Source organism: Rissa tridactyla, chromosome 1, assembly GCF_028500815.1.
Source record: "Rissa tridactyla isolate bRisTri1 chromosome 1, bRisTri1.patW.cur.20221130, whole genome shotgun sequence".
In the NCBI taxonomy this organism is placed as follows: domain Eukaryota; kingdom Metazoa; phylum Chordata; class Aves; order Charadriiformes; family Laridae; genus Rissa; species Rissa tridactyla.
In genome coordinates this window covers 88,423,084-88,450,782 of record NC_071466.1, presented here as the reverse complement: position 1 = coordinate 88,450,782, position 27,699 = coordinate 88,423,084, and the positions used below count along the sequence as shown (strand labels likewise).

Here is a 27,699-nt window from a genome sequence, read left to right as displayed (position 1 = left end):
GCTGTCCCCTTCCTAGCAGTCATTTCTAACTGAGGCATCAGTGAAGGTTCCTTTGTTGTTATCAAGCAGCCACTCCAGCAACCAACCAGAATTGTTTTCAAGTTGTAAGTGGCCAGCAATTACTTTTTTCTGAAAAAAATATGATTTTTTTTTTTAAATGAGCAAGAGATATGCGGATAACAATTGCCTCTTTTTTATGTTGTTAATGCACCACTAGCAACAAATTAATGTTGCTACCAAGTAGTTTAAGTTTGTGTAGAAATAGAAGAATTCTGATGTTTTGTGAAAACAATGAGGTGTCAGAAATGTTTTTCCTCATAAATAAGAAAAGTAGACTTTTCATGAACAGCAGTGGAAAATTAAGTGAAATTTCAAAGCAAGCAGAGTGGAGGATTGAATGTAGGTTCCTGATAAACTTGCTTGACACATCCACTGGATATTATCAGGATACCAGCTCTCTTCAGTGGAAATTCTATCATCAGGCAATAGGAAATTTGTCATATCTGATACATATCTGTAAAAGGTTTTCATTTCAACAAACCAGAGGATTTTGAAGAAAATAAAGAGCATTCCGAACTATTTCAAAGGCTGGGACACCTACACATAACAGTTGCTAATTTATAGTACATTCTATTTTGAAAATAGTCTAGAGATTGGAAGCTGAATGTCCCTGTTTTGTGTCTGGGTAAGCTTCATGACAATTATAATTCACTCTTTCGGTACATTACATTCTCTGTGGTCCTCAATTACAATTTTCTTCCCTAATTACAACTTCTTTATTGGTCCCTATAGTGCATGTCCTTTTTTGGCCTATAAATGCCATTATTCTAAGCTCATTTTAGGACCATACTCCTTTTACTCACCAGATGGCAATTCTTCAAAATATTATGGGCTAATTGATTCCTGATCTAACTCCATTGACCTCTTTGCACTTACTCAAGAAACGACGTGGGGCCTCTTCTGGTTTTATCAGCTATTTGCACGATTACAGAAAGTAATGAGCATAAATGCAGCTACATTTTCCCTGGTGCTTATATAATGCACGTTTCCCCTGCAGCTTTCTATTGCATTCGTTCCCACGGGCTGATCCCCACATGACAACGATCCCAACTATGAGCGGGGAATCCTCCAGCTGCTCATCCCACGAGCTGATGATGACAGGAGCAAATGTGTCTGGGTTTTTTTGGGCTATTTGAAACCTGATAAGTTTCTTTCCTCTCATTCCATAAGGAGCAGACAGCACATTTTAATTACTTTCTACCCTTAAGAATTTGTGCTCCCAGGATATATGAAGGTCAATGAAGATGACAGCTAGGACAAATACAGGGTGCAGGGGGAAGTACTCTTCCTCTGTGCAGAGTACTGGTCCCACGAGAAGGGCAGCAGGATGGTTTTGTGTGTCTCTCCAGTTCCCAGTCTACTGTATCCTAAGGAAAATCTCACACCACAGTGGGTCACGTCAGGAATCTGCTTGGGTTGAGGACGATCCTTGACCCTGTGCGTGTGAACACTGCTTACGTAGCAGGTAGCTGGGTGAGTTGCTTGTTCATTGTCATTGCCTTGGGTGACATTTATGACCAGGACTTTGTCTTTTGTGGGCACAGTGCTGTGCCACCCTACAGCTGAACTGAGTCCTTTGGTAAAGCGCTCAGGAACCTAAACAGAGCTGGCCAAAATGGGTTTGGTGGTTTTTGAAGGATACTTTTTATATTTAAAAAAAAAAAAAGGTAAATTTATCAAAACAGAATTGCTTTGCAGGACTGCTATAAAAAAATTTACATTTCTATTTGCTGTAAATGGATATATACCATGACTATGAGAATGCTTGGAGCCAGGGAACAGCTGTTTGAGAGACACAATAAATAAGTGACAATTTGAAATTCCCTATTTTGAAGAAGGTAGGATTCAGTGGCCAATCTACACGTCTAGGCATATACCTCCATTATCATAAAAGCATATGAGCATAGAGAACATTTTGTGCATTTTCATCTGTGCCTTTGATTGACAGTTGGATACAAGAGAAACCAACAAGGAATGAAACTGATATTTTATTCCAGTTAGTCTTTGATATTGAATAAGCTAAAATCATCACCTCTTTCAATATTAATATGGTGTCTGAGCTCACAGTCTGTTACCAGCAGTGTGCTTAAAAGGAGTCCTAAAATAGGATGTTCTTTTCTTCCCTGCTTGAGATTGTAAACACTTTTTGTAAAATAGACTAGAATTGCATAGCCTTTATTTTTGTTCACTTGTCTCCAAAGGATTTGACCCATTCCAGAAATACTTGACTACTTTTGACAAAATACAATGTTATACCATACTCCTCAATAAGGAGAGGACCCCAAACCATCTCGTGTGCAGCTGAAATGAAACTTCAGTCTAGTCTTATGCCAACTTTTGGCAAGGGCAGAGGCCGGGGCACTGTTACTGTAAGGGCTTACAGCATTCTCCCAGGTCATTTGTAACACAGGAGACAGGCACACAGGCTCCAAGTGTCTTTGCAGCCTCTTTAATATAATTTTTTATACCTCTCTCTGAGTACTCATAAATCAGCTCCTTCAATCCAGAGCTCCTTTTCTCAGAGGCCTCTGAAACCTCTGAGCTTAATGGCCTTGAAACTAACCTCTGTTTTTCCACCCATCACTCTCTCCTGTAGACAACCTTACTGCAGTGGTGACAATAGCACGTCTCCTTCTGGTGTCTGACTAAACACCTCCCTCATTCTGCCGTAATACCCAGCCATTTCCCAATCTTGCCCTCTTTTTCTTTCCCAGTGAAGTTCCAGCTGTTTTCCTCCACCTCAAAACAAAACAGCTGAGGGCACCTCTTTGCCCAGCTGTCCGGCTGAAGGAAGAGAGGAGAATTTCAGCCCTGCTACAGGTGGGTTGAAAATCGACCTTCTTTAGCAGGGAAGCTATTGACTAATGCTAGGATGGGATTCTGCCTATGCTAAAAGCAGAGTCACATTGCATTTATTTATGTGTATCACCCTGGTAACGCAACTTACAGAGTTCATAAGCTTTTGCATCCACCTGCATCTGTTCATGTGAACACGTGCTTAGTTTTACACTGCTGCTGCCTTTCTCAGTCAGGTATGTCTTGACAGAGCCATTTATCCATAAATGTAACTAAAACAGATACAGGACAAAAAAGAAGTTTAAATATACCCATTATGGTGCAGGATGAGTAATAGAATATAGTTTATGCTTCATTTGTCATTCACATTTCTGGAAATCCTGTCTGCTCCAGAAAGTTAGACATGAATCCAGCTGCAGCAGGTGGAGCTTCAGTTTACATGCCAGCAACTGGCGTCACAAGAAGGATTTAGTAGGTGTAAATGCCATCATACCGAAGTGTCATATAAGTTCCTCTGTGCTGCTAACAAATGTTCACCTTTTGCTCAAAGTGATTTCATTGAATTGCCATCAGTGAGGAAATAAAGCTAACTTTCCCCCAAGGGGTAATGATTCAACGTGCTTCATAAAACCAAGTGTGAAGCCTGAAATAAAAATATTAGACAATATACTCTGTTCCTGCGAAATACATAAAAAGGAATTACTCCTCAAAGTAATACTATCCCATCTCTGCATGAAACTCAATACTCCTGCTGATCTATTTCATCTGGAGAAGGTGTTTCCCGCTTTTAGGCTCTATTATGCAGATTTGCTGTGGAATTGAGCCAGTTTTCTTCTGCGTCCCTCTTTAACAGAAGCATTTTCTGTGGCCTTTTATGGCTAGCCATGTGCCCCCAGGGTTGCAAGAATATCTACGACATTTTGTAAAGGAAATTAGAATTATGCTACATTTGAGTTTTTTAAAAATAAAAAAAAAGGGAAAAAGAAAAGGGAAAAAGAAACTAGGGACATCAGACTGAATGTGAAAATAGGTCCAGCATGTTAAATGAAAACATCTTTTTGGCAAGACAATCAAGTTAAGGGACAACACCTCCTTGAAGACCACAGGCCTTCTGTCAAGCAACAATTTAATCTACAGCAGCCTGTGACACCTGCCACCTAGGAAACTATCACGCATATGTATGCTCCATATTTTATGATCCTTCCTTCTTTTGTATGTAAGCCTCATCTTCACAGAAAACAAATTTGAAGTCTGTGTCTGGTTATGGAAATATGAAGAGCAAAAGCTGATGACCAAAGGAGCGAAGATCTCTTTTTACGCAAGTGTCCTTCAGAGCATGAGACATACATACTTTTATGAAAAGTACTTATGTAATTGGTCTCTAAACTGTCTAGTTTCCAAACATATTTATGAGACACCAGTAGGTCATAAAAAGCCCTCTCCAACATCTGGTCTAAGATATTCTTACTATGAGTGACAGCTACTGTTCATAGCTTTTGCTGTAGCTTGTGTGGTAGTTTACAGTTTTGCATCTTTAGAGATTTGGAGAAAGACGAGCTTTTAAACATTGTTTAAACAAGGCATGCTAGATACAAGTTACTATGATATTGAGATGTAAAAGCATTCTTGCCTGCTGTACAGCTTTGTTTTCATGCAGCAAAACAGCCTATCAGAGAGTTTGTAATAGAAGGGGAACCACAGCATTTGGGTTTCTCATACTAGCTCCACTACCGTCCAACAGAGATTGCAGAAATCACTTTCTCCTACTGTTCAAGTGTGGTAATGTCATTTAGCTATCTTCTGAAATTATCTGAAGTAGATGCATGCATAGCTTCTATACGTAATTATAGGCCGGCCCTGTTTTTCCCTTGGACAGTATTGAACTTCATGTTCAATAACTTCTGTCCCGCACAACTTCCTTGTTTCTAAATCGGAGAGACAGGGATCTGATGGATGGACCACTCGGTGGATAGGCAATTGGCTGGTTGGCCACACTCAAAGACTTGCGTTCAACGGTTCGATGTCCAAGTGGCGAGCAGCGATGAGTAGGATTCCTCAGGGTTCAGTACTGAAACTGGTACTATTTACCACCTTGGTTGGGAATGTGAGTGGTGGGATTGAGTGCAACCTCAGCAAGTTTTCTGACAACACCAATCTGTGAGGTATGGTTGACAGGCTGGAGGGAAGGGATGCCATCTGGAGGGACCTTGACAGGCTTGAGAGACGGGCCTGTGTGAACCTCATGAAATTCAACCTGCAAATATCACAAACAGCAAATTTTCACAACAGCAAATTTTCGCTGGTTACTGGACTTGAGTTTTTCCAATTCAATTCCCAAACCACAGCTTATTCATGGCCTGCTTGCAGTAATTCTTTTGGATTTACATAAACTTGTCACTATTGTTATCTGAGTTTTAGAGTTTTTTCTGCTATTCTGTTACTTGAGGGTAATTTTAGCTACAGTTTTGTAGTGGAGTAGTTCAGCCAACTTAAAATATAGAAGGTTTCAGATTAATATCTACAGTTTCTCTCTACTCAGGTTCTCAAGTCCCTTGCGCTGCATATATCTTTTGTATCAACAGCTGCACTAAGTAGACAATTATGCTTTTCCCATCAGTGAGCTATGGACATACAAACTTGCCAGTCTCATGTTCTCCTCATGAGTCTAATTTATAAACATGAAGTAATATTCCCATAATCTGTAACTGTTTCCAAAAGGTACCTGTTCACCTACAGCTAATACCATGGTTCGCCAGCAGCTATGAGAATATGAAAACAAAGCAAAGAAACATTTAGCACATACTTTGCCTCTCTAGCCCATCATTCCCTCTGCATCTTCTTGCTACCCATCCAACTACACAAACAAGGAAATTCAATATACATTTCACATAGATTTTAAATTGAAAATAATTTTCCTGAGGAAGGGAACACGCTGTATTTCTTAGCACAGGCAAGGTGGAAAAACATTTGGACTGGAATACTTGATGCAATCTATCAATAGAAATTGCTGCAAAAAGCTCTGTAACTTAAGGTCAGCTACTTCTAAGGTCTTTCCTTCGAATATTTCCCTTTTGTTGTAGGTGTCATTTTTTCCAGGATGTATTTCACGTAACCCAAAATTGCTTGCTATTCTTCCTTCAAAGAGGAGGGTTGTTTCGCATAAAAATTTTATCATGGAATCACAGTGTCACTGAATCACAGAATGGTTGAGGTTGGAAGGAATCTCTGAAGATTATCTGGTCCAACCCCCCTGCTCAAGTAGGGCCACCTACAACCAGTTTCCCAGGAGTGTGGCCAGACACCTTTTGAATATCTCCAAGGATGGAGACTCTACAACCTCCCTGGGCAACCTGCACTAGTGCTCGGTCACTCTCACAGTGAAAAAATTGTTTCCTGATGTCCAGAGGAAACCTCCTGTGTTTCAGTTTGTGCCCATTGCCTCTGGTCCTGTCACTGGGCAGCACTGAAAAGAGCCTGGCTCATCTTCTGTGCACCCTCCCTTCACGTATATCTATAAATTGGTGAGATCCCCCCTCAGCCTTCTCTAGGCTAAACTCAGCTCTCAGCTTTTCACTATAGGAGGGATGCTCCAGTCCCTTCATTATCTTCATGTCCCTTCACAAGATTTTCTCCAGTATGTCCTCTTGAGTGCTGTTGACTGTGATTTCACAGACAGAAGTGAAGTGATTTAGCATTCACTTATGAGTTTTTTGACCAAAAGTCACAAGCACATGTAAATGAGAAGTAGCATTGAGCTGCCTTCATAAAACACAGAATAAGGTGCAAGCAATCCAGTCAAAGAAAAATATGCCAACTGTGGCTCAAATTTTAAGGAGATGATAATTTTATGAAAATTTATTTGTCTTTGGGACTCAAACACAGAGCAAGACTCTAACTGAAAAAATAGATAAAAATATCTTGTTAAGAGGCACAATACTTCGAAGTCAAAGAATACAATCCACTTTTTTTGTTACCCAGATAAATATTCTTCCTATTCCAAAGTATGGAAAAGCAGAGTTTGCAGTAATGAAGTTTGTTTATTGCCAATTATTTGGGGTTTTTTTCCCTTTTGTGCAGGTCCAGTGCAAGATGACTCCTCATCCACTGTCATAAATCTTACTTACTTGTACATTATACATATAGATGAACTTCTTAATTTTAAACATTGAAAAACCTTGGCTTCAGTATGTATACTTTCGTAACACCGGGAGACATTGTTACCCGCAGGAAGCCTTGATGTTAAAGGCAGGAGTAGCACAAATACCTGGGAGTTTACCTGGCCAAGTATAAGGTCATGCAAGACATTCTGCTGTACCTTTGGACTCCCAAATGGGAAATAGCAAAGTCCTGGAGGTACCAGGTTACCACCAATAAATATGATTCCCTGAGGTAACCAACCAACAAAGACTGAAAATCGACCTCAGGTCAACCCTAGAGCATAAGGCGTGTTGTGTTTCCAATGGAAATAGGAAAATAACAAGACTGCTCTAAAAAGGTAGACGTGTCCCATAGAAGTCTTTATCAAATTCTGGCCTGTCAATTCCAAGAAAAAGTCACACAGATCTAACACTGCAAGTATGTCCAGGGATATGGAAAGACAGGAGAATATGACAGAAGAACTTCATTTATGTCAGCAAAATGAAGGTGGAGAAGGCACGTAATTGCTGTTTATAAATACATATGGGAGAAGAGAGAGGGGGCCTGCAGGAATGGGGAAAAACAAAACAAAACAAAACAAAAAAACCCAACAAAACCAAGTTTGAAAATCATTTTGGAGTATTGGCACAAGAACAAATTGCTGGAAATGAGAAAAAGGATTCTAATGCCAAAGGTACTGGAGCAACCTTCCAGTGACAGCAAAAGAACTACCTCTGTTTCTGAACGTAACCTCTTAAGTGCATGAAAGGGTCAAAGTAGCTTTCCATAAGAGCAAATGATCCAGGAAGTCTCTCCCAGGTCTGTATCCCCCATGGCTACACCTCAATTCCAGAACTGCCCTGGATGAGTAACCGCATAAAGGCTGAAATAGCTCATAAAGTGCTAGATGAGATATATCTGTAGCAATTCAGTTTCCTGCAAAGCTGGTAGCAGTTCCATTCTTAGCATGAACAGATTTTTATTTCTGGGCTGCAAGTGTTTCAACTAGCTAGATAGCTGCTAACTACCTCCGAGTGCCAGCAGCAGCTCAGCTTAACCAGAGTGAGCAAATGGGCGTCCCTATTTGCAGCCAGTAATTCCAGCCAATTCTCACCACCCTGCCTTGGAGATGAGCGTCTGCCAACAAAAAGGGGTGAACAGGCACGAGCCAAAAGAAGGTTACACTTCCAAAATGCTTGAGAAGTCCCACTCTGGAAAGCCAGATTGAACCAAGCTGTTAACTAAGTTATCCTCACCTCTTCAATGCCTGGTGACATAAACGCCATACCTGACACCATCAGCAAACTCTGGGGAGAAACCGACTTTCCTCTCTCATCAGCTCCTACAGCGGAAGAATTACTTCAGAGGCTTTCAGTATATTTGTGTTTCAGCTCGCAGCACTGATAACAGCACTGTCCCTGCCATTGCTTAAATCAAGCTGAGCAAGAAATGAATAACTTCTATTGTGTGCTCAGCTCCCTTATAAGTTACAGTTACATTTCCAAACACTCCATTCAAAGATGTATTAATAAATGGTGAACTAATGTGACAGATATGCTGTGCCCATACTTTTTCTCCTCTTATCTGGCAGCACTTTTTAAAGGTAGTCATTTTTTGACTGCTGTTCTAACAGCTATGTTCTTCACACCGTGCACCATGGCTGATTTCATTGTCAGGCTACATTTAGTCTGGCATATATCTGTGTGTGGTTTAACCACAGGTTTATTGAAGTGATCATGGTCATTATCTCTTATTTTCTTTGAATGCGTACCATCTCACAGGGAGCTCTGCTATTATCCCTGACATGAGCATATCTGAGCAGTGTCATTTTAAAGACTAATTCAAAGTATCACGTAGTATTTCCTCTAATGGCACAAAACTGATTTACAATTTTGCAGGAAAGTTATTTGCACTGTTATATAGCATGGTTAATAGCTGAGGTCCATAAAGATTGCAATCAAGACATTCCATCACGTTTTATATCTGGCTGCCTTTTATTGATAGGTTTCTTCTCCACTACATATGACCTTTTTCATGAAATATCTCTTCATTTCCAGCGAGTTAATTCACCCTGTTTCTATTGTTATAGCTAGTAGTGGATTTTTCATGTGTTTAATACAGGGTGGTGTAATTTTTCCAAACACCAAATTTCCCTTCTTATTTCCATGAATGTGAAATTCTTAATTATGTATTTGCTGTACCATTAAACTAAAGCAAATAAATGAGATTTGACAAGATGGAGATGACAGTCTTAAGCTATGCCATCTGGGAACAGTGGGATTTGTTTACAGTTTCAGTTCTCACTCCAAACCCTACTGTGTCCTAGCATGTAAAGATCTGTTAAGGAGCAGTGCAATCAGCTAAAATATGTTGGACCCCCTTGTGTGGCCAGTGGAACTGGGCAGCAGGCTGTAGCAGTGTTTAAAAAACTACAGTCAGTTTACAAGCTCTCAGAGAGACCAGAGTTGGAATCGGCACACCTTGCACTGATTCTGCGTCCTTCTAATGTGACAGCGATGTCAAATGGAGAGCGGCATAATTTTTGTTTCAAAATCCAGAACTGCGGAAAATCTCAAAACTGCTTGCAGTCCTGCAATAAAAAAGGGCTCAGATTTGACTTCGGTTTATACTCTCCCTTGTAAAGGAAGAACCAGAGGATGTGCATAAGCAGGAAGAATATGTGGAGGAACAAGGAGTGAGCCATGACACAGAAGTAGGGGTCAACTCCTGGCTCAGGAACCAATTCCTGAAGCTGGGCAAATCATTCGACTTCTCTGTGTACAACAGATGTGATAACATCTCCTGGAGTGGTGAGAGCTTTTTAAAGCAGCTGTTATCTTTCTCTTCTCGTATGTACGAAGCCTAGCAACAAGGGGCTGTGACTGGTGGGGGCATCTACACACTCCTAGAAGGAGATAGTATTTGCATGCAATTTGCTTTGAACGGAAATCATATCCTAATAGCTTTATTCCTGTCATTCTCCTCTTTCCTGAGCTATACCAAAGCTCTGAATTTCCTTTGAGTCCTTGAAAAGCCTCTCATTTAGTTATTTAATTTAGTAATTTATATAATGCTTATGATCTTGGCAGTTGGATGCTTTGCACGAAGGTAAAAATTTAACATTACATAAGCCACCCACAACAGGTAGCAGAAGTTAAATTACTGCTGTTGATGCCATTGAAAACCTTGACAGTCAAATTAACTAGAATTAAAAAAAAAAACAAAACAAAACAAAAAACAAATCCATCAAAAGCTAAACACAATACATGAAATTTACATCATCCTCTCCAAGCCACAAAACTCAGGGACTGGCTGCAACCAAATGCCAAATTGGAAACTCCTGCTGGAAAAAGCCCTGTCCCCGTCCTGCTCTCCCCGAGGACCAGACTGGCTGGTGGAGATCCCTCACTGCCAGACAGCAGGGGTAATGGACACAGGCCTGCCTCACAGTTTTCTTGGCTATTTGCTTTTGAGCAACAAAAGCATTTTCCTTCTCTGGAACGTGAAAGCAATGTTGCTACCACGCATTCCAAGGAAGAAGTGGGGAAGGTGCAGGTGAGCCTGCACTACATCGGGCTGCTGTTTTCTTCCTCACACTTCCTCCCTTACTCGGTTTCACACGGACCACGTGGCTCTACGGTTCCTGAATGCTGCTTTTATGTAATTAGAAAAACCTCTGAGATGCAAGGGATTTTCAGCTCTCGTGTGTGCGCAGAGAACAGTATGTTAATTGATTTAACTAAGCTTGTGCTCAGAACTCTTCAGGAAAATAAAGTCTTGCTTTGAGAGGCAATGTGATTCTACGAATTAACACTGGGATGAGAAGTAATTCATTCAACAGACTGTTGTTACTGAAATGTCACATGTACCTGGCCCACACTGTCAAAATCAGAAGCTTCAACGAGATGCAACCTGCCATCCCCCCCTCAAGTACCTCCCCCCCGGCAGTTAGTCAGCCAGCTGGGTGGCCTGACCTTCAGAGGTGCTGAGCACCTGCAACTTGCACTGACTTCCACATCTGAAAAACAAATTCAGCAGGAGATGTGAATGACTGTTATCTCTGAAAATCAAGCCATTTGGGTAAAAAGCTAGATATTTCATGCTCTTTTTTTTTTTTTTTTTTTTTTTTTTTTAGGTTCTGGCTGCTTTATGCTTTGGTTTTCCCACTTCAGAGATCACAACAGTTTTACCAGCTTCATAGGAGCGTAGTGGTTGTCGCTTAGGAAAACACTAAGCAAATGCCGGATGTTATTAATTTCTCATTGCTTCTGCAATGAACATGTTTCTGACAGCTGCTGGCTCCAGAAGGCTCCCAGCGAGTTTGGCTTCAGAGGCTGCTCGGAGGGCAGAGATTCAGATGCAGCCAGGTACCACAGAGCTGCCAGCCCCGGGAGAAGAGGTGGCTCTGAAACATTCCAGTTCCTATGCACGCTAATCCCATATAACACCAGGCAGTGATCACAGGAGCCCACAAGTCCAGCAGTAATTCCATAAACAATTCAGTTTAGGAGTTCAGTCCGCACGACGGACATGGGGCTGAAACATAAGAATATCATGACTACAGAGATCTAACCATTTTTTGGTGAATATTGCAGAAGTAGTAGTATAGCCATGATGGTCTAAGAGCAGAAGTAAAGCAAAGTTTGCGGGGAAAAGTGAAATGTTTCATTAGACTAGTTTGCTAAAACTGGAAACGACAGAGACGTGATTGGACACACAAGCCCCTCTTCAGGTCTGAAATAGAAACAGCAGCTGAAAAAGCTGAAATTAACCCCTCAGACTGTCTGAAACAAAAAGGTAGTAACTACCTGTGGAGACAATAAGCTTGTTAAAGAGTCTGGAAAAGAGAGAGAAATATATTTATCCCTCTTCAAGGCTAGAGAGGTTAGCTTGGGTTGGAGGGTGCTAAAGGAGAACATGCCTCAAAAGAGGCTTTAATATCTTAGTATTTGTTAGAGAGATGAATTCTAGGACCTGTACTCCTGTTTTGGAGGTATTTCATTGTGTCTCTGTGTGAATAACACCAAAGACCTCAGAGATGGTGTGGCTGCATTGGGAGATTTGTCTCCCACTGGAAGATGGGTGTTTCTGTCCACCAGTGGCTGGCTGAGCTCGTCCTGGTGCATCACGGTTCTTCAGCCTTAGCCGTTGTGTCCAGGAGGGCATATGGCACAGTGGATGGGCTGCAGAAACGTCTTGTAAAGGCTCCAAGCATGATTGCTGTTGTGAGAAGATGTGTTGCCAAATTCAATGTTCCCTGCTCAAATACAGTCTCAGTCTCCTTGGTGTGTACTAGCCCCGAATATTTGTTTGTGGGGCTGAAGTTAGTGAGGCTGGGGCTATATGAAAGGTAGGAGTTCTGGTGCTGACATATCTTTTTTGATTTAGGATCTTGTAAGTTGTTAATTATTGTTTACATAGGTCCCAGATTAGGCTGGTAACTTTAGTGTTTGACAGTATTTTAGGTCCTTTTAACTCACAGATGCCATCCACCTGCCCAGTAAAGGACATCTAAATAATGAAAGTGGTCTCCACAAATGATGTCTTCAGAGCAAATGAGGTGGGGTCTGAAAAGCCCCGATCTTTTGCATAGTGGCTGATTTTCTTCAGGCAAGCATATTTATCTGTGAGTCTCTTACCACAATTGGTAAACCACAGTTTGATACTTGATCAGGTTATCTAAGGTGATTTCAGTGCAGTGGTATTCAAGAGAGTTTGATGGAGGGACAATTGTTATTGAATTTGATAAAAATCAATGAGGAAATTAATGTTTTCAGTGTAAATGATAAAGCTTTCACTTAAGTATATAAGATAGAACACAGGCTTAGTGATATAAAAACATAGAACCTCTTTTTATTTTCCTTTACATTTTCCCTGTTTCTTTGTGCTCACACTGTGACCATTGTCTGAAGAAAATTGACTGAAATTAAGATGTACTGGGTGGGGATGAACTAGATGACTTTTTGATTTGTATGGGCTGGAGCACAGAAGGTTGATATTCATCTTGGAGACATAATGAGGACAAACTGGGATGCTCTCAGAGAGTGGAATGTGGTAGACAGGCTCGGAATATTCCTGGTGGACATGAGAGTACTATAGTGGGGATATAGTTATGGTCAATAACTGTTTCATTGTGGAGAAAACCTGTTGTTTTCTGCACAGAGTCTTCCTTGACTTCATTAGTCATAGTGTCATCTAGTTGCATGTTTGCACTACTTGTGATTTAGGATAGACTTTCTTTGTGAGACAGGAAAAAGCTGCAGTGATGGCTGGTTTGTCATTTCTCTTCTGGCTCTTTTCCTGAAGTAGTCAATATAGCCGTCCAGGAGAGGTTTTTGTCTTGAGGCTTCAAATCCAACATGTTTCCTTGTCTTCTTCCTGAAGTTGCCATAGGAGGAGAGGTACTGAAGTTAACTTCTGGTTCGTTAAGGAAGGAGTGTGAAGGAAAGTATCAGCAAAATAATTCTATTCCCCATATACAAATATGTCACCTGGTTGTTCCTCTAGGGAGACATTTTGGCTTTTGGAGCAGATAGTTCCCCTTAGGTTAGCAGGTCTTTCATTGACTGAAGGTGTTTGCATGGTTCTTGATCAGGTAGAGGCTGGGGCAGCTGACGTGTTGGTTGGTTTTCATGTTCAGTGCCTGTCATGGTTATTTTTATAGCATTTTGGAGTCTTGCAAAATGTTTGGGGAAACTTCAGAAGCACTTCATTTTAGTCTGCTTCTTATTTTAGTTCATCATTTTGGAGTGGTTAGGTAAAGGAAATTATTTTCCAGGTTTTTTTCACATTCTCATAGATAACTCCTATAGCATATTTGGAATGGTGAATCTTAGTCGAATGGTTACTGATGGTCACGTCTCTAGGAAGCTCCTGGAATAACCTCATAAAGTAGAATAATTTCTTTGAGCTAACAATTTATCACCCCTCCCTCTGCTAACACACTGCCTCCATTTCAGAGATAGCAGCTGCCTTTTCTTTTTGGTAATCTAACTTGTTAACATAAAGAAATTAAGTTCAGAGTAATTGCTCTCTACCCGCATTTATCTTTGAAGTCTGCTGCTTTCTTTTCAGACCTGCACGAGGCCTTGCATTCCTGAAAGCTATCTATTTTCTCCAACCACAGTAATTGGTCCAATAAAAAAATATTACCTCTGCCTACAAACCTTACTTTGCCCTAAGCCACCACAGCTCCTGCTTGAAGTGCGATGGCAAGTTTCCAGGTTCTCAGCTGAGGCAGAAGGTCAAAAGGATTATAAACAATTAAAAACATCTTAATCCCCATTAAATGGTGGTGAGTCACTGAGGAATGCCCAGGGCAGATCAAAAGCTGTTGCAAGGAGACAAGTTGATAGGGGGAGGCTCTGTGGGAAAACCCAGAGGGAGCTGGTCCTTCCAAGGTCCCCATGCAAGGGGTGGACAGACACCTTAAAAATGGGCATGATTTATTTTGGTTTCAAAAAGGTATTTTTTACCGGTAGTGATTTTGCCCTGAAAAACAAGACTTTAAAGAGGCTGCCTGCTCATTGCATTATTCACTACCCTTGCCCTCAGAGGGAAGGGAGCTGCCATCAAGCATGCAGAAGACCCCACAGTTAATAGCTAAGAACTACAAGTCAGGAACAACAGCTTCACTTAGTCGTGTCCCAGGTCATGCCTGCTGTGGGAAAGCAACAGAAGATCGGCGAGGAGGATTGTAAATACGCTCAAGTGACTCGCACCTGGGGTGCTGGAAAACACATATATCACGCTAATTGTTATTCGGTCCCGGGTGCTTGCAAGAAAAACACTTGCACTTAGATAACAGAAGTCTGTGATGGACTCAGGGACACCTTATCTAGTAGCCACTTGAGAATCCTGGCCAGTTGTTGAAGAAGATCAAAGCACAGTGGGAAAACTATGCCTGTTTGAACCCTTTTAAACACCAGCAAGAACAGGGAGTCTGTGCCCGCTCTTGCTAACAGGGACTCTCTCGCTGCCAAGGACTCTTGCTAACAAGAACTCTCTCTCGCGCCGCGGTGCCCGTGGTCCCTGCTTGCGTGCCTCTGCCCGGGTGTTGCTTCTGAGATTCCCCAGTCTGTGAGGTATGGAGATTAAATTTGTTCTTTGCTTTCCATCCGTGGTTTGTGGTTGTTCCTGCATCCTGCCTGCATCGGCTCACACACCCGTGTGGAGGAAAGTGCACGGTTAGCATCTAAGTCAGAAAATGGCTAAGACCTAGGAGGAAGAGGAGGAGAAAACTATTTACAAGATTGGATAACTCAGGGATACTTTTCATACGGCAACTACGATAATGCCTATGAAGTGGGCATTTAGAAGTGTCAATGTTTCTAGACTTTAACGGGATTTTAAAGAGGAAACGATGTGTTTATGCATCATGGACACATCCAGAACTCTCTTATCTAGGAGAAAACAAAACACAAGTGTTTTGGCAGTACTCTTGCCTTGATGTGCCATCCCACAAGCTATACTTACCTGTTAGGCAAAAATCTTCTGAAACCCTCAAGGGTGGATTGTTTCTCAATTGCATGATCATCTTTTCAAATTTCCTTAGGGTACTTGATAACTAGCTACTGCCAGACAAAATATGTTAAGAGTAGATGGCCTGTTGTTTCAATACAAGAACAAATCTTCCGGTCCCCAGAATCTATGTTTGCCTGAAAGAAATGAGAATGTAATGCTCTCATAACGGTTAGCAAATGAAGTGAGGAAAACCATTGTTTCAAATTGAATCTTGAGCCTTCAATTCTGTCATGAGTAGGTATAAAAGAACATCTTTTATTCTGCCTATGGCTATCATAAAATCAAATTATTTTTGTGTTGTCCAAGCTTTCTTTCAAATAAAGTAATAACGGAAGAAATGATGGGGCTGGGGAAGAACTTGTGCATCTTTTCTTTTCCAAGCTCTCGGATGAATCATAGTCACACATGTCTGAGTAACCAATTTCACTAGTACATTTCCCAAACTCCCCAGCTGTAACTACGACAACGCAGTTAGAGATTGAAAATGTCTTTTAAAAAAAGAAAAGAATTTAATTCACCCAGGTCCTTTATACCCTGTTAAGAGTAATTAAGTGCCTTTTAATCAAGGTAGCAGTAGATAACCTTCTGGTGCTGCAGTGACCCCTGCAAAGTAGACATGAGGCCACAGGGGCAAGCCGTGCGCTCTGTCTCCAGCCTATTGCTTTATAATCATCTATAATTAGGGAATGCTGTCAAAAATGATATGTTATGGCGTAATTAAAGACAGTACTACAGCATAAATATAAACCTACATATGTGCGTGTAGATGAGTAGATATGCATGGAATATACCTAATTCTGCTGGTAAAGGATACCTTAATTCTGGCATTTCCTCACTTTGGAGCTTTGCAACTGTTACAGTTTTGCCTTTATCTCAGGTATATCATTCGAGGGAGGCCACCAGGCTGTGGCAGGCCCATGTGGCCCGAGCAATAGGTGACACAAGAGGACAGCACGGGGCCGACAGCCAGGAAATTCCACTCTGCTGCTGACTCCACCACCACTTTCTGATGCCCCCTTGGGTCACGTCACCACTCTCCTGGCGAATCCGCCTCTAAAACACGGACGGCACAGGTTGGGTGCAGCCGAGCCCACATGGAAGTCCGTGCCACGCTGGCCTTGGAGGCTGCTGCTCTCCTTCGAGCGTGTGCCCAACGTCCCCCTGTTAATGTGGGGAGCGTTGTCTTGGCCTGAGTGGTGAGTAACGTAGTCCGAAATGAGGCAGAAATGAGGCAGTTAAAATACTCAGTTTTGAATTAGAAGAAGGGAAAACCAGCACAGAACTTATTTTTCTTTCATACATAAATAAGTCTGGAAAGAGAAAGTTCTATACTGGCCTGAACGTATTAAAGTGCACTCCCCCTGCCCATTGGTTTCAGTTGTTTGCTGGAAGTTATCCATAGCTGCTGAGGAGAGTTAGCGGCTGTTACTCAACATCTTCTGCCAGATAGAGTATTATTCATGGGAGCCAAGCTAATGTCAGCACTGAACAGACCTGATTCTTTGTGACTGGCACTTGTGCTCTCCTGAATTCATCATCAATCACTTAACTGTGTATCTCAAGTAAAACACTGAAGTCACATTAAATGTATCAAGCAGAAAGCTGATTAAATGCCTACCAGTACCAAACTGACATTTTGCTACAGCAACAAAGGATTTTACACATCGCTGTCTTTGGGTCAGGAGGATTTCAAAGTTATATGGTTATTAACCAATTTATTTTTTCTGTTTTCCTGCTTCTCCTGAGTATAAATTTACTATTGTGACAACTAACATCCGCCAATGTTTCTATTATATTCTGCAAGAATTTTTGTACAAGAATTCTTATTTGCAAAAAAATAAATGCTTTCCTTAACAGATTTAGCTTCTTCCTTCTTCTCCAGTAAATAACAGGTAAAATTAAAATGTTTCTGTGTATCTAACATTTTTTAAGGTTATACTGACGTGTCAAATTCTCTTCTGAGATGATTTTTCTGTCAATCCAGAATGACGTCAATGGCTCCCATGAATCCTTTTGGAGAATGTAAGTTGCCTTGGGGGAGGAAAAAACTTATTTTACTGTGCACCATTTAAGTCAAAAGATATATCTAGATATGCGGTAGCGTTTGAACCAATTTCTCTCTCTTTTAACTGCAGTTATATCTTGCCCTTTTCCCTGAATAGGTACGAAGAGAGTTCATTAACTTAGCGTGCTCAGAGGAAAGATCGCAGTATGTGTTTGTGTGTGTGCATCTACATGCCCCTCTCTGCCTAAACCACGTGTACCAGAGTAGACTTCAGTAGACTGAAGTACATGACAGGCAGCAGAATTCATCTCTGATGGTGTCTTCTATTACCAGTTATGTCAGGTAATAACTTTCATAGTAAGAATATAATTGTGTTCAGAAATGAAGAAAACGAACCTATTTTTTTCACTTAGGAAGGCCTGTTATTGCCTACTGCGGCAAAAAGACATTTTGCACAATGCTTTTTCCATTCAATTTTTTAAATGGAGGACGTTCATATGTCTTTTTTACAGAACTCTATACAGAATGGGTTCAAAGCCCACAAAAGCCAGGGAAAGTTAGCAACTACTTAGGATGGTTTTGCGTCAAGATTATGCTTAAAATACTGAATTTTACCTAAATTTCTTTGGCCTTCCATACATCTTTTCTGTAACAGAGGAACTTTATGATAGAGCCATTGTAAAATCCACATAGATAAAGAAAAGATTTTTTTTTTTTTAAAGAAAGCAGAATAACAACCTACTTCAGAAATAGAGATATCATGTTAGATACACAATACACTATTCTCATTATCACCATTATTCATAAGGATGACTCACACCAACAACTGATGTGTGTTTATTTGAAATCTTTTTCCATTTATTGTTCTCTCCAGAATCAGAGGTGATGAGGTGACAGTATGTCTGTTTTCTTTTATACATTGATTAAAAAAGGAAAAAAGAATCTGCCTCATTTCTATGAGCAAGTAAGCATAAAATGCTTGTCTGTATTTCTTATGCATTAAAGAATCTGCACGGGGTCATGAGCAGTCAACGTTTATCCAGGCCCACTGACGCATGGGTGTTTCCAGAAGAACTCCCATTAACTTTATGGAAAATTATAGACACAAATCTCTGCGCTTGCTTGATAAATTAGTCACCTATTGTCACAGAAGAGTAAACAAAAATTTGACCAAACCTTACTAGACATAGACTTTACTTGGTTGTACTTCAGAAGGATATTCTGTTCAATAAACCAAAATCACTCTTACTTCTACACATTGGGATGGTCTGTGCTTGTTTGTTCCTCACTTCATATTACAATTCAAGACTCATTCAGCTAATAGCATAGTGTCAGAAAGGAAAAAAATTACTACAGTTTGTTCATCTTCTATTCACATGTGCTCTGTGATATTTTGTTATTTAAATTATAAACAGTCATTTTATGCATCTGACTCCTTGCCATAGATCAGGAATTTCCACACAGAACTGTGACCTTGCATGTGCACCCATCCTTTGTTAAAGGAAGTCTTTACTTCAGGTGGTAATGGAGGTCTGATTCAGGTGGAATCAGGCAGAAGATCTCCCCCAGACAGAAGATCAAAGGTCAAGTCCCAGATTCCTACATACATGTTGGACTTACCTAGAAATTGTCCCAGATTCCTAAATATGTTTACAACTCACCTAGAAATTACAGCTGTCCTCTGCATCTGATGGGTTTGATTGCATTTGTGTTTTCTTTCCTAATGCACAGTCAGTCTAGGAATCCAATCCATTTCGTAGGAAGTTGTCATTGTATTACAACTTTTCACTGAAAATTAAAAGGTAAAGCATTCAAGATGCTTTCGTTCAGTCATTGGCTGAATGACAATTCACTAATAAATATTACAGGTCAGTAGAAGACCTGGTCTAGCACAGACAGCTCCATCCTCAACACGGTGGCTTTTCAGAAAGCCATTTCTTGCCTTTCCTCATGCACTATAGAGGGAACAAAAACTTAGGGCTCTGGACACCACCCCAAAAGCAGAACACTGAAAAGATTTGTGCTAGCATGTTTACACTTCATCGGCTAAATACTTTATGGGATCTAGCTTTTGACGTAGTGATTTACACTCAGATTTGCAAAGAAGTTGATAGAATGAAATGTGGCAGTGAAAGACGGTGAAATGAAGTTTGTAGCATCTTGAATTCCTGTTGACCAAAAGCGTGTTTCTGGACAGCTAATAGGACTCCTGTGATACAAGGTAACCTGCTATCCTGAACTAACCCCTACATCTGAGCCCTAACCAAGGATTAAAACAGACAGTTATCAAAATAGGTCAGTAAATCAGTGAGTTACTACTCAGTTAGACATTGCTTAGTCCAGTCACCAGGCAGACATGATAGAAAAACGAATCTGTACAAGTCCTAAAGTAAGATTGAAAACTGGTGGTTCACTATTTAATTAAAAATAATTGATGCTTATATAAATGCAGATACTGCTTTTCAATCTGAAAACTCTATGTGGGGCAGGGAAATGATCTGTGTCATCAGAATATTTCACTTTCGAAACCAAATTATTCTGTACTCAAAAGCCACAGACTGAAAGCTGCTAACACCCCGTCATCCAGACCGCTATTTTCTGTGGTGGCCAGTCTCCTCTCTTTTTCCCATCTCCCTCTCTAAACATAGATGACACCTCAGCAGAAACATTCAAATGAGACCCAACACTCGGGTGGTGGCTCAGCCTCCCTCGAGTCTTTCAGAAAACTGACAACTAATCATTCAATAATTTTGCAGGGCAGAGTTTCGGCTCAGTCTAGCTTTGGGGCTCTATTCTCCTGATACATTTTCACATGCTTTCATATACTCATGCATACATGCACGCATTTTTTTTCACACTCTACAATAATAAAAGTATGTTACATCTCTGCGGGAATACAAAGATAAAATATGAAAGAGAAGATTCTTTGAAGGGTTTGAATTCCCTAACACATTTTGTTCTCCGTTTTGCAGGGGTTAGGAATAGACCTCTGCAATCAGATGGTAAGTTCACAGCCAAACCCAGTGTTTCAAGCCAGCAGGTATCTATAAATGCAGGAAAAGTGCAAATGCTGGCATGAATTACAGTTATATTGCAAATCCTATTCTCAGAGGGAGTCAATTGCTGGATCTTCGAACGTCACTCTTTTTGAGATAGTTTGCTGAGCTGAAAGGCAAGACCCATATCCTTCTTTTCACCTCCGGCGCTGTCAATTTGAGCCTACTCCTCCTGGGAGGAGCTCTCTTTCTGGTTAGTCAGTAAAGCAGGCGTATATTGATATACCCCTCAGTATATCAAGTCTGCCTGCCAGTACCTTCAGGATAACATTAATTTAGGAAATCCCTGCCTAAAGTCCTAGTATTTTCTTAAATACCAGCTATTATATGTCATCTGAACACACAACCCTAAAAATTTGAAGTGATTGTGGATTTATAGAGAATGGTAGTCATGCATCCATCAGCTTCTTAAATCATGTTTCACATGTCAGGATAAAAAAAAAGTCACATCTTTATCTTTTCAAATTGAGTTGAACAATTTGGTACAACCTAACTGAACAGAAGGTCATAGGTTTATCTTTTCAAAGATAAAGGTTTATCTAAATCAAAGCACAATTTATTGTGAAATTTAAGTCTACCATGAAATTCAAGTCTGTCCTAGGCCCGTGTTTTCATGTAAACTTTTTCTTTCAGAAAGTCAGCTTGAATTCACAGACCTCTACAGCATCAGTTTTACCAAAATCACTTCCCCCATCAAGTGATGACTTCATTCATCCAGCGAGTTATTTCAGCAGGAACTAGAACAAAAAGACTAAGAGTCCATAGTGATTTGTATTTGTAAATAACTATGCAAGTGTCCATAATATAGCAGTTCAGCAAATTCTCTTGGTGGTGAAAGAGCAAGCATTTAGCCTCATATAAACATTTGGGTGTTATTTGAAGACCGTGAGGAGTTACAGCCATGTTGGACCACTACCTACAACAGCTTTTTCCCCACATCTAAGTTTAGTCGTTTGATGTTATTTTTCTGCCCTAGCTATGACATAAGTAATATCTTCCCAGAAGTTTTCTCAGACAGATTTTCTTTAAGGTCGATAGGTGTGGTGCGGGTTTTGGGACAGGTAGAGTCCGGCATGAGAAAGCAATGGTAGAATCAGGGGTTAAATATTTGAGAAGTGATCTAACGGTATGTTTTCTCAAGTCAACAGAGGATGAAGGAGTATGTCATTGCTGGGCAGGATGGTAAGTGCGGTGTATTAGTTGCCTAGTTTACAGGCAATTTTGGCTGAGAAGCAGGCGACACACTGTAGATTCACTGCTATTTTCTCTTCCATTCCACCACTTCTATCCTCCTTGCTCTGGGCTAGATACAACTCATGAAATGGATCTTCTTTCCCTACATCTGGCTTGGCATTATAAATACATTTATAAATACATAAAAAAGAACGTGTGCGTTTCGTGAAAAGCTGCTCCATGTAAACCGCTTCCTCTTCTTTGAGTTGCTACTGACTGCCTCCAGCACTGATTAACCTGATTACTCATAGCGGCTTGATGTTACGTTTTCTGTGGCATTCTTTTCTCATCGAGAGCAAGACTTGCCCATGTGTAATGAGGAGACAATCTGAATTGCATAGCCTTGTACTTGTGAGGATGTACTAAGCCCTGGTCTGATTCCCTGCTTGAATTCCCAGAGCTGGCAATGAGAACTTAAAAGGAAAAAGAAGTGAAAATAAGCATAATTTCTATGAGGAAAAAAAAAAAAGGATATTCTATTCTGTTCTTGTCCTACTCTTATCAACATCAGAACAGTGCATCTTCCAGTATGAATAAAGTAAAAAATTCATACCTGTCACTTGTGGTTCAATTTTCCTCTCAAGGTAGACAATAAACATCAAATCCCACGGTATCAGTTTTTTACTTGCTTCCGAGGGAAGAAGCTTATTTTTTAAAAAGACTTTCAAGTCCCTACTGTGTGCATTGTTTGGAATATCAACAAATATGAACCACAGGCCAACCACACAGGAAATGCAACATAATTAATCCTATTTAATTACTGGTGGGGACAGTGTCACTTCCTAGCATCCAAAGCACCTGAGCCTATTCTAAACTTTTTAAACATAATTTAACTTTAGTCACCTGTGCTGAAATTTCCAAAGCTGTATATCTACTTCAGGCTGGTTTTGTGGGCGTGTGGTTTTGAAATTTCAGCCAAAACCACGGTCAGCCATTTCTGAGAATGAGACTAAGGGAAAATATGTTGCTTTGCTGGGCCAGAATATTACGGTGATGGGGTTTTTTTGACATGTGCCCTACATTTTTGAGGCGGACACCTCAGACTTGGAAAAGGAGGGCAGCTCACAACAGCAGTCCTGTTGTTTCCCCAGTTTCCTCTTCTTCCTCCATCCCTCTGTATACAATTAGGCCTCATCTCCTTATATACTGGACCAGTTTGCGTTTTACCTCTTAGCCACTTGCGTGTTTTATCACTCACTTCCATCTGAAATGCAAAACTGGACTGTGACCCATGCTCAAGCTGAACCTGCCTTATTGGTTTGCTGAGACTGAAGCCCGTTTGGCAGGGGGGTTGAACAAGATGATCTTTAAGGTGCCTTCCAACCCAAACCATTCTATGATTCACTATCAGCCACACTTGTCTGAATTAAAACCACTAGCTGTACAGTGCTGTTTTCACGAGCAGCCCTTTCGTGGTTGTTACAACTGTGTTTAACATCACACCACACCGCCACAGAGGCTGCTGGACCTCGGTCTTTCCCCAGGTGATGTCTATCACCCCTAGAGAAGCTTTGCAGCTACAGCTTGACAGCTGCTCTCGTAGGCAACCATTCTACATCACCCCAAATGACTGCAACAGCCCTTGGAGCTACAGAACGATGCTGCCCAGTCCGAAAGAAAAAGTGAGGATGGGTGGGTGGAGGGATGTGGAGAAGAAAAAAGATGGATAGAAATGAAGCCTCACAGTCAAGTGATATATTCCAGCAAAACAATATCTGTAGCAGTTTTCCTTAATTACAAAAATGCTTTATCATGCCAATTTTATTTTTAGTGTCAGTCTATCTTTTGTAAGTATAGGATATATTACCACTTTATATGTTTGCTGTACTTAATTCAAATACCGAAACACTCAGCTACTGATTTGGCAAATTACCAAGTATAATGGGTAACGCTTCCAATACTTATTCAGAGATTCAAGTATTTAACAATATTTTGTGGACAAGAGTAAACTAAAATAGATCCCTCCCCAATTTTAGATTTAGCATCAAAACTGAAGAAAAAAATCACATCTATATGTTAATTCTGGTAAACTTTTGGCTCAGCTAACACTTCAGGCTTTCTCATGTCGAGGTTGAAATAGAGCTCCCATTGCCTTCAAAAAGTCTGGACCCACAAGAAACGGGTATATATCCAGCCTTGATCTCCTCATTTCCTAATGTGAATACATTAAATTGTCCAGCACAATTTCTTTCTGTATCTTTCTCTATGTACTCTTAAATAAGGTCTGAATGTTATTAAAAAGTAAACATGCTCTTAAAGTGTCAAAAGCTTGGCCACTCATCTTCTTTTCAAATGTTCCATAACTACACAATATAAATAGAGAAACTAAGAAAAGAGAAGAAAAGCTTTTCTATTAAGCAATACAGGGAAGACTTACCGGTTATTTACAAACCCAAAACTTACCCTTTGGATGGGCATACTGCAGGAACTTGTATGGAACAAAACAGGATTATTAGGTGTGAAATGTTCTTTGCATAGCAATTCTTGTTCATCTTCTGCCTTTCACTGCCTCAGTCTGTCTTTCTCCTCTAATCAATATTTTTCAAAGATTCTTTATTATCGTGGCTGCAGGGAAATCACCATTATATTTGTTTGTAATATGAGGTATAAATAGTAACTTATGGTTTTGAGACATAGCATTCCAAAACAAAATTGGAGTTTCCTCTCCTTTTTTCAGCCAGAGTCCCTCAACAACATGCAAGTGAAGTGACCTGCTCTGTTATGATGGAGCGCTCTCACAGTCCTTACCTGCCCCTGCTCCTCTCTCTTCATCCTGTATTTCTGTGAGTCATTTCAGGCTCTGAAACTTCTGGATTCAGTGCTGACATCCAATGTTTTTCATTCTGTTTCTAAGAGAAATGCAGGCCTTCAGAAAATCTATTAGTATTTAAATAAATTAGAAGCACAAGATTTTCAATAGTGGAACAGCTTCACCTGAGGGCAAAGTTTCAAATTTAAGGCATTTGCCTTTCAGATTCTGACTTACCTTTTTACAGAGGCATAAAAAAAAAAAAAAGAAAAACAAACCAAAACGAACAAACAAAAAAAAACCCTAACCAAAAAAAACCCAACAAAACCCAAGACAAAGAAAGCCTTGTTTGGCTAGAATCCCCAGAAAAAAAGACTTTGAGACACATGGCTCATACGCATTGCTTCAGAAGCTCTGAATGCTGTAAGTTCTGAACGTACAAATACTTGAATTATATAGGTTGCCCGGGGAAGTTGTGGATGCCCCATCCCTGGAAGTGTTCAAGGCCAGGCTGGATGGGGCTTTGAGCAGCCTGGTCTAGTGGGAGGTGTCCCTGCCCATGGCAGGGGGGTTGGAGCTAGATGATCTTTAAGGTCCCTTCCAACCCGAACCATTCTGTGTAATTCTGTGATATGCAACCTGAAGAAGCACTCAAACTGGAATGAGGGGGACTAGGGCTTCTTGGGAAAACTCATGGAGGAAAAAAAAAAATGTTTGTCATCGATTATGACAAATTATCAGCAAGTAACTGATCCCGCAACTGAGGCCAGTCTGAATCAGCTGTAGCTTCACCTGAGATAGAGTAATGCTATCAGTGCACCAGGTGCTATCAGAAACCTGTTGAGGGGCAGTGGATTTTTTAGGTTGTTTTTTGTGATATTTCAAAAACATTTAGTCAAAACAGGTTGCCTTAAGGTTTGCCTCCTTCCGGAAGGCAGGGGAGTAAGGGTCAGGATGCAGCGTTTAAAATGTTGCAGTCCTTTTGCAGACCACCTTTTAGCTATTGGTTTGAGAAATACGGCCCTGAAGGCTGAGACAGGTGGCAAGGCCCTACACGGGCTGGCACCAGAACCTGGCCTGTGCATTTTCTAGCTCGTTTTCTGCCATTAGCGGCGGTGGTGGCTGTGAGGAGATATGGTCACCCCGCAGGAACCTTTCAGGGCTTGACTGACTCATCACTTTGCTCGGCAGGGCTGCTGGTGCATAATATGCCGAAGCGACTCACCTCCAGGTGCTAACAAAGGCCCCCAGCAAACAAATAAATAAATAAATAAATGGTGCAATCGTTTCTAACAAAACTGCTGTCCGTATCTGTGCTGCCTTATCAGACAATTAACGCTTTTGTGTGCAGCAGGTATTAGAAATCAAGGGGAAGCCATTCGTAAGTGACTTGCCGGGTGGCAGTGATGCTAGAGAAATGAAGAGCAAGCTCTGTTCAAAGGCTGTTGTTGTTAAAGATGCTAAATTGATCAGATTTTGCCTTCAGCGAAAAAAAGAAATGGAAGAAAACCCTCTGCAGCCAAAGAGCCTATAAGCAAAGCCAAAAAATCTACACTGTTTTGAGCCAAAGGAGAGATTGGCAACTGTTCAAAATGCAAGATAATTTGTTAAAAGGCCCCCCCAAAATAAAAATCTCATAGTTATCTGTACAATACGTATTTAATACCTTGACAAGAAGGTGGTGCGCATTCAATTCAATGCACAGTGACATAGCTATGTAGCCTCCATTCAGCATTTTAATCTTGATGGCTACCATCATGACAAACATTCATCTAGCTCCACAGATTACAATTGATTTCAAATGACTTCAGGTCAATCTCTGTGTCTAATAAGGCCTAAATATATAGGGCTTCTTCAGAGTAATCTAAAGGAACATACAGGAGGAGTTAAAGAGGGGTAAATCTGAATCTTTCAGCAAAGATTAAGACTTCTTATAGAGAAGGTGAGGAAAGGACAATATTACACAGGACAGTTTGGATAAGCAGCCCAAAATCCCCATGGCATATGTTGCCAAATACTGTCTGAGGGTGACATAGTGTACTCTTATGAAAATGCTTCAGAGTGTTTGCATTTTTATTGCCTACTTTGTTTTAATCTATAGTAATTTCAACCATGTTCTAATCCGTCAACTTCGTTGTATATTTACGAACACTCTCCACTCAAGTGGCTCCGATATGGAGCTGAAGTGCAGACAATCTTGTTGATGGGCCCTTGAAATCAGCTTAATTATTAAATTCCCTTCAAACATTCCTTACATTCACAACAGTGAATGTAACCAACACTGTGAATCTAATTTTCCTTCAATGCAATGTAGAACTAAGAATCTCGTCCTGCAAAAAGCACAAGTCTTTCCGCTTCAGAGCATGTCTCTACCTCATTTTTCTACATAAAGCAAAATAAGATGTGATCGTGGCACTCAGCATGTTTAGGGTTAGGCAAGATATGCCTTAGTGGGCAGGAGATTCAGGCAAAAATCAGTTTTAACCACTGGAGAAAGAGCTCTGATTTTCATGGGAGTTAGCACGGCTCCAAGTCCACTCTGAAGGGCAGCACCAGCAGCATCACACACCACTTGAGCAGTCAGCTCCCCAGTCACCCCAGTAACAGAGGGTCCTCTTATGAGTCCGTGTTTTTCCTCCACCAGGAGAAAGCTCAGTAAGCAGTGGCAAGCTGTTACGTGAAACGGGGCCAAGCGGTTTTGGCAGAAGATAAACCCCCTTGCATTCTAACACTCCTCACCGAGGTGGGAGGCTAGGTGCGGCTAGGTTTAAATTCTGAGTGATGCCCAATTCAACACTATCAGTCCAATCGCGTTTAATATGTATTAAACTATTACGATTTGGATACACTAATAGTGGACTGCACCTTCAGTCTAGTCGTGCTCCTGAACTAGCACGCCCTCTCTGTAGTTTTGGTCGCGTTCAGTGAGAAAGCAAAACGACTAGCTACTTAAACAGTGCAGTTTATTTAAACAACAGATATACAGGTTCTTTAGGATTGCCGGTGATAAATACACTGTCTGCAAAGCACGTGCAAATAAAGATATTGCTAAGTATACAAACGCGCGATAAAATTATAAACGATACAGCCTGGCTATAAATGTAGGGTAGAAATTCTCTAGAGAAATTTCTAAGTCCCCG

General features: G+C 40.8%; 1 long non-coding RNA gene across 1 annotated transcript; it reads left to right on the top strand.

Annotated features, from left to right (window-relative positions):
• Positions 1-1,378: 1,378 nt before the first annotated feature.
• LOC128900880 (uncharacterized) lies at positions 1,379-11,773 on the top strand. Its single transcript, XR_008463380.1, has 3 exons — positions 1,379-1,533; positions 2,775-2,880; positions 11,129-11,773. It is a non-coding gene; the product is annotated as an uncharacterized LOC128900880 (long non-coding RNA).
• The last annotated feature ends 15,926 nt before the right edge of the window (positions 11,774-27,699 follow it).